The sequence below is a fragment of the Giraffa tippelskirchi genome, chromosome 12, assembly GCF_054371585.1.
Source record: "Giraffa tippelskirchi isolate mGirTip1 chromosome 12, T2T-mGirTip1v1.2.pri, whole genome shotgun sequence".
Lineage (NCBI taxonomy): Eukaryota > Metazoa > Chordata > Mammalia > Artiodactyla > Giraffidae > Giraffa > Giraffa tippelskirchi.
Genome location: NC_137286.1, coordinates 130,045,555 through 130,053,258, shown reverse-complemented (window position 1 = coordinate 130,053,258; position 7,704 = coordinate 130,045,555). Strand labels below are relative to the sequence as shown.

Sequence of the window (7,704 nt, the reverse complement as noted above, 5' to 3'; positions counted from 1 at the left end):
AAATATCCTGTTTTCAGGAAAATTTTGTTTAACTTTTTCTTTTTTGCCACTGTGTGGCATGTGGGTTTTAGTTCCCTGACCGTGGCTTGAAATTGCGTCCTTGGCATTAGAAGCCAGGAGTCTTAACCGCTAGACTCCCAGGAAAAGTCCCTTAGTGTTTGACTTTTAACAAACATGATAAAAATAAAATAATGTGTTTAGTATACTGAAGATATTTATTTAATATAGCGAGCCACAGGTAAAAGAGATCCCATGTCAGTGAGAGAGTGAAAGCAAACAAACTTCATGGAGACAATATCTTTAGATTAAGACTTACAAACAATAAAAAGAGAAGATTTATAAGAAAATGCAACAATATGTACTGAAGTGTGTGACATAAAAGAGCCTGGCACATTCACAAAGGAAAGAAACATTTATTATATATTGAAAATAAATTTTAGGGTTGAAAAGGTGATTGCAGGAGATTAAGGTCAAGATTCTGAAAGTTTTCTATGATGCAAAACCTCAGATTCTAGAAATTTTTGATACAAGGAAGAGAAAGGATTTGACATTTCCTCAAAACGTTCCTTTAGTGACTGAGTTCCTAATATTAACATTGTATGAGACAAGTTGAGGTACTGAGAGAAAAAGAGTGTAGTTGAAGAATTAAACGTTATTGAATATTCAGTAGCAGGGGCCTCCCAGGTGGTTTGGTGTTAAAGAATTTGCCTGCCAATTCAGGAGACACAGGAGACACAGGTTGGATATCTGGGTTGGGAAGATCCCCTGGAGAAAATGGCAACCCACTCCAGTTTTCTTGCCTGGAGAATTCCATGAACAGAGAAGCCTGGTGGGCTACAGTCCATGGGGTTGCAAAGGGTCAGACACAACTTAGCAACCAAACAACAACTAAGTAGCTGATGTATAGTGAGTCATTACATATAAAGGTGGGCAGTTAAGTAGTGACTTGCGAGATGAAGACTAAAATTGAGGTCTCAGTGTACACATGTTGTTGTTGTTCAGTCACTGAAGTAGTCAAATAAATTACCATGGATAAGAACATTTAGGGAGAGTATATAAGTAGTATTTCTCTGTCTCTTTTTCTTAAAACTTTATTAAGACATAACTGATACATAATAAACTGCACTTTTATAAATATGCCTGTGTAGATCACAAAAAACTGTGGAAAATTATTTGAGATGGGAATATAAGACCACCTTATCTGTCTCTGGAGAAATCTGTATGCAGGTCAAGAAGCGACCGTTTGAACAGGACATGAAACAACAGACTTGCTCCAAATTAGGAAAGGAGTACATCAAGGCTGTATATTGTCACCCTGCTTATTTAATGTACATGCAGAGTACATTATGTGAAGTGCCAGGCTGAATGAAGCAAAAGCCTAAATCAAGATTGCTGGGGGAAACATCAATAATCTCAGATATGCAGATGATATCACCCTTATGGCAGAAAATGAAGAACTAAACAGCCTCTTGATGAAAGTGAAAGAGGAGAGTGAAAAAGTTGGCTTAAAACTCAGCACTCAAAAAACTAAAATCATGGCATCTGGTCCCATCATTTCATGGCAAATAGATGGGGAAATAATGGAAACAGTGAGAGACTTTATTTTTTTGGCTCCAAAATCACTGCAGATGGTGACTACAGCCATGAAATTAAAAGACGCTTGCTTCTTGGAAGAAAAACTATGACCAAACTAGACAGTGTATTAAGAGCAGAGACATTACTTTAGCAACAAAGGTCCATCTAGTAAAGGCTATGGTTTTTCCAGTAGTCATGTACGGCTGTGAGAGTTGGGCTATAAGAAAGCTGAGTGCTGAAGAACTGATGCTTTGAACTGTGGTGTTGGAGAAGACTCTTGACAGCTCCTTGGACTGCAAGGAGATCCAACCAGTCAATCCTAAAAAAAAATCAGTCCGAAATATTTATTGAGAAAACTGATGCTGAGGCTGAAACTCCAATGCTTTGGCCAGCTAATGCAAGAACTGACTCATTGGAAAAGACCCTGACGCTGGGCAAGATTGAAGGAAGGAGGAGAAGGGGACAATAGAGGATGAGATGGTTGGATGGCATCACCAACTCGATGGACATGAGTTTGAGTAGGCTCTAGGAGTTGGTGATGGGACAGGGAAGACCGGCGCACTGCAGTCCTTGGGGTTCACAAAGAATTGGACACAACTGAGCGACTGAACTGAACTGAACCAAATAGTTCCTTTGTTTGGAGTGAAGTAACAATTCCAGATTTTCCAAACTCTATGACTTAAGTCAAATTTCTGAAGAACTCTGTGCTCCAGTCTTATCACCACAAAATAAGGAATCTAGTTTTAAAGAATTCACTGGTTTGTTTTGAAATAAACTTATTTAATATGTAGTTTAGTCGCTCAGTCGTGCCCAACTCTTTGTGACCCCATGGACTGCAGCAAGCCAGGGTTCCCTGTCCATCACCAACTCCCAGAGCTTACTCAAACTCATGTCCATCGAGTCAGTGATACCATCCAACCATCTCATCTTCTGTTGTCCTCTTGTCCTCCTGCCTTCAATCGTTCCCAGCATCAGGGTCTTTTCAAAGGAGGCAGTTCTTCACATCAGGTGGCCAAAGTATTGGAGTTTCAGCTTTAGTGTCAGTCCTTACAATGAATATTCAGGACTGATTTTCCTTAGGATTGACTGGTTGGATTTCCTTGCAGTCCAAGGGACTCTCAAGAGTTTTCTCCAATACCACAGTTCAAAAGCATCATTCTTCAGCCCTCAGCTTTCCTTATAGACCATCTCTCACATCCATACATGACTAATGGAAAAATTGTAGCTTTTTTTTTTTTTTGAAAAATTGTAGCTTTGACTAGACAGATCTTTCCTGGCAAAGTAATGTCTCTGCTTTTTAATATGCCATTTAGATTGGTCATAGCTTTTCTTCTAAGGAGCAAGCACCTTTTAATTTCATGGTTACAGTCACCATCTGCAGTGAATTTGGAGCCAAAATATAAAGTATCGCACTGTTTCCATTGATTCCCCATCTATTTGCCATGAAATGATGGGCCCAGATGCCATGATATTAGTTTTTTGAATGCTGAGTTTTAAGCCAACGTTTTTACTCTCCTTTTCATTTTCATCAAGAGGTTCTTTAGTTATTCTTTGCTTTCTACCTTAAGTTTGGTGTCATCTACATATCTGAGTTTCTTTATGTGCAACAATCTTGATTCCAGCTTGTGCTTCATCCAGCCTGGCATTTCTCATGATTCACTCTGCATATTAGTTAAATAAGAAGAGTGATAATATACAGCCTTGACATACTCCTCTTCCTATTTGGAACCAGTCTGCTGTTTCATGTCCAGTATCAACTGTTGCTTCTTGACCTGCATGCAGATTTCTCAGGAGGCAGGTCAGGTGGTCTGATATTGCCATATCCTGAAGAATTTTCCACACTTCGTTGTGATCCACACAGTCAAAGGCTTTGGCATAGTCAATAAAGCAGAAATAGATGTTTTTTTCTGGAACTCTCTTGCTTTTTCCATGATCCAGCAGATGTTGGCAATTAGATCTCTGTTTCCTCTGCCTTTTCTAAATCCAGCTTGAACATCTGGAAATTCACGGTTCACATACTATTGAAGCCTGGCTTAGAGAATTGTGAACATTACTTTACTAGCATATGAGATGACTGCAACTGTGTGGTAGTTTGAGCATTCTTTGGCATTGCCTTTCTTTGGGATTGGAATGAAAACTGACCTTTTCTAGTCCTGTGGCACTGCTGAGTTTTCCAGATTTGCTGGCATATTGAGTGCAGCACTTCCACAGCATCATTTTTTAGGATTTGAAATAGTTCAACTGGAATTCCATCACCTCCACTAGCTTTGTTTGTAGTGATGCTTCCTAAGGCCCACTTGGCTTCACATTCCAGGATGTCTGTTTCTAGGTGAGTGAGCACACCATCGTGGTTATCTGGTTCATGATGATCTTCTTTCTATAGCTCTTCTGTGTATTCTTGCCACCTCTTCTTAATATCTTCTGCTTCTATTAGGTCCATACCATTTCTGCCCTTTATTGTGCCTATCTTCACATGAAATAATCCCTTGGTATCTCTAATTTTCTTGAAGAGACCTCTAGTCTTTTCCATTCTATTATTTTCTTTTATTTCTTTGCTTTGATCACTGAAGAAGGCTTTCTCATCTCTCCTAGCTATTCTTTGGAACTCTGTATTCAAATGGGTAAAACTTTACTTTTCTCCTTTGCCTTTTACTTTGCTTTTTTTCATCACTCTTTGTAAGGCCTCTTCAGACAACCATTTTGCCTCTTTGCATTTCTATTTCTTGGGGATGGTCTTGATCCCCGCCTCCTATACAATGTCACGAACTTCTGTCAATAGTTCTTCAGGCACTCTGTTTATCAGATCCATCCCTTGAATCTATTTGTCACTTTTGTATAATCTAAGGGATCTGATTTAGGTCATACCTGAATGGTCTAGTGGTTTTCCCTACTTTCTTCAATTTCAGTCTGAATTTGGCAATAAGAAGTTCATGATCTGAGCCCCAATCAGCTCCCGGTCTTGTTTTTGCTGACTTTATAGAGCTTCTCTATGTTTGTCTGCAAAGAATATAATCAATCTGATTTTGGTGTTGACCATCTGGTGATGCCCATGTGTAGAGTCTTCTCTTGTATTGTTGAAAGAGGGTGTTTGCTATGACTGGTGCGTTCTCTTGGCAAAACTCTGTTAGCCCCTGACCTGCTTCATTTTGTACTCCAAAGCCAAATTTGCCTGTTAGTCTAGGTATCTCTTGATTTCTTACTTTTGCATTCCAGTCACCTATAATGAAAACGACATTTTTTGAGGGGTGTTAGTTCTAGGAGGTCTTGTAGGTCTTCCTAGAACTGTCCAACTTCACCTTCTTCAGCATTATTGGTCGAGGCATAGACGTGGATTACTGTGATATTGGGTGGTTTGCCTTGGAAACCAACAGAGATCATTCTTTCATTTTTGAGATTGCAACCAAGTACTGCATTTCAGACTCTTTCGTTGATTGTGATGGTTACTCCATTTCTTCCAAGGAATTCTTGCCCACAGTAATAGATACAATGGTCATCTGAGTTAAGTTCACCCACTCCAGTTTATTTTAGTTAGCTGATTACTAAAATGTTGATGTTCACTCTTGCCATCTCCTGTTTGACCACTTTCAATTTGCCTTAATTCATGGACCTGATGTTTCACAAATTTGTGTATCATCCTTGTCAAGGGCCATGTTAATCTTCTCTGTAGCACTCCAATTTTTGTATATGTGCTGCTGAGTCAGAACTCTTCACTATGACCTGTCTGTCTTGGGTGCACCTACACGGCATGGCTCATAGTTTCATTGAGTTAGACAAATCTGTGGTCCATGTGATTACATTGGTTAGTTTTCTCTGATGTGGTTTCTGTCTGTCTGCCCTCTGATGCCCTCTCTCAGTGCCTACTGTCTTAGTGGGGTTTCTCTGACCTTGGACGTGGGGTATCTCCTCTCGGCCGCATGCTTCTCCAGTGCCGTGCAGCCACCGCTTGCTCGATGTGAGAGTTGGACTATTAAGAAAACTGAGTGCTGAAGAATTCATGCTTTTGGACTGTGGTGTTGGAACTGAACTGAAATGAGTGAACCTAACATTCCAGGTTCCTATGCAGTATTACTCTTTACAGCATCGGACTTTGCTTCTACCACCAGTCACATCCACAACTGTGTGTTGTTTTTGCTTTGGCTCTATCTCTTCATTCTTTCTGGAGTTATTTCTCCACTGATCTCCAGTAGCATATTGGGCACCTACTGATCTGGGGAGTTCATCTTTCAGTGTCCTATCTTTTTGCCTTTTCATGCTGTTCATGTGGTTCTCACGGCAGGACTACTGAAGTGGTTTGCCATTCCCTTCTCCAGTGGATCACATTTTGTCAGAACTCTCCACCATGACCTGTCTGTCTTGGGTGGCCCTACACAGAATGGCTCATAGTTTCATTGAATTAGACAAGGCTGCGGTCCATGTGATCAGTTTGGTTAGTTTTCTATGATTGTGGTTTTCATTCTGCCTGCCCTCTGATGGAGAAGGGTGAGAGGCTTATGGACGCTTCCTGATGGGAGAGACTGAAGGGGAAACGGGTTCTTGTTCTGATGGGTGGGGCTGTGTTTCCTCCCTGTTGTTTGAACTGAGGCCAAAATATAGAGGAGGTACTGAACTGAACTGAACTGAAGATAACGGCGACGTCCTTCAAAAGGTCTCGTGCATGCACTGCCGCACTCAGTGCCCCTGACACTGCAGCAGGCCACCGTCGACACATGAATGCCCCAGAGACTCCTGGACACTCAGAAGTAAGTCTGGGTCAGTCTTTTGCGGGGTCACTGCTCCTTTTCCCAGTCCTGGTGTGCACGTGGTTCTGTTTGTGCCCTCCAAGTCCTATGTAAGTCCTGGTTGCTCTATGGTGGGGTTAATGGTGACTTACTCCAAGAGGGCTTATGCCATACCCAGGTCTGCTGCACCCAGAGCCTCTGCCCCTGCAGCAGGCCACTGCTGATCCATACCTTTTCAGGAGACACTCAAACACAGTTCTAGCCCAGTCTCTGTGGGGTCTCTGGGTCCTGGTGCACACAGGGTTTGTTTGAGCCCTCTGAGCGTCTCTGGTGGGTGAGGGCTTTGATTCTAAATGCGATTTTGCCCCTCCTACTGTCTTGCTGGGGCTTCTCCTTTGCCCTTGGACGTGGCATACTTATAAACTGAAGTGCTAATACAGGATCTTTCCTAAAATAAGGTTTCAACAGATAACCATGCCTACTATTTCTGACTCATTGAGGATGAGATGGTTGGATGGCATCACTGACTTGATGGACATGGGTTTGGGTAGACTCCGGTAGTTGGTGATGGACAGAGAGGCCTGGCGTGCTGCAATTCATGGGGCTGCAAAGAGTTGGACACAATTGAGCGACTGAACTGAACTGACTATTTCTGACAGACACAAATTACTTAAAAAGTAATTTATTTTTATTAATTATCTTCTGGACTCTTAAAGACAAGGGTAACAATATCAGGGGATGCATCAGTCTACTTTGGCTCCCATAACAAAATATCACATACTGAGTGGCTTAAGCAACAAATTTATATTTTTCTGGAGGTTCGAATTACAAGAGCAAGGTGCTGGCACAATTGAGTTCTCTTAAGGTCTCTTCCCATGGCTTAAAGATAGCAGTCTTCCTGTATGTCCTCTTGTGTGGATTTTTCTGGTGTCTTTCTTTTCCTATAAGGGCACCAGGGCTTCCCCAATGTCTCAGTGGTAAAGAATCTGTCTGCTAATGCAGGAGATGCAGAAATTTGGACACAACTGAGCAGGCACACAGCATATTGCATTGGGTCCCCACTCTAAGACATCATTTAACCTTAATTACTTCCTTGAAGGCCCTGTCCCCCAATACAGTGTCACTTGGGGTTAGGGCTAGCATCTGTATTTTCTGAGAACAATTCAGTCTGTAACAGAGCAAATGGTTAATACAAAATTTTCTAAGACAGTGTAAGTTTAAAATGAAAGCTTCCCTCTATGTGATAGACATGCTAAGACATGTAAAGTGAAAGTGTTAGTTGCTCAGTTGCATCAGACTCTTTGAGACCCCATGAACTGTAGCCCATCAGACGCCTCTGTCTATGGACTTCTCCAGGCAAGAATACTGGAGTGGATTGCCCTTCCCTTCTCCAGGGGATCTTCTCAACCCA

At 41.6% G+C, this 7,704-nt stretch overlaps 1 non-coding gene across 1 annotated transcript; it reads right to left on the bottom strand.

The window, feature by feature from the left end:
- Nucleotides 1-5,174: 5,174 nt before the first annotated feature.
- Nucleotides 5,175-5,279, bottom strand: LOC145530642 (U6 spliceosomal RNA). The gene has a single exon (XR_014071958.1). It is a non-coding gene; the product is annotated as a U6 spliceosomal RNA (small nuclear RNA).
- Nucleotides 5,280-7,704: the final 2,425 nt, after the last annotated feature.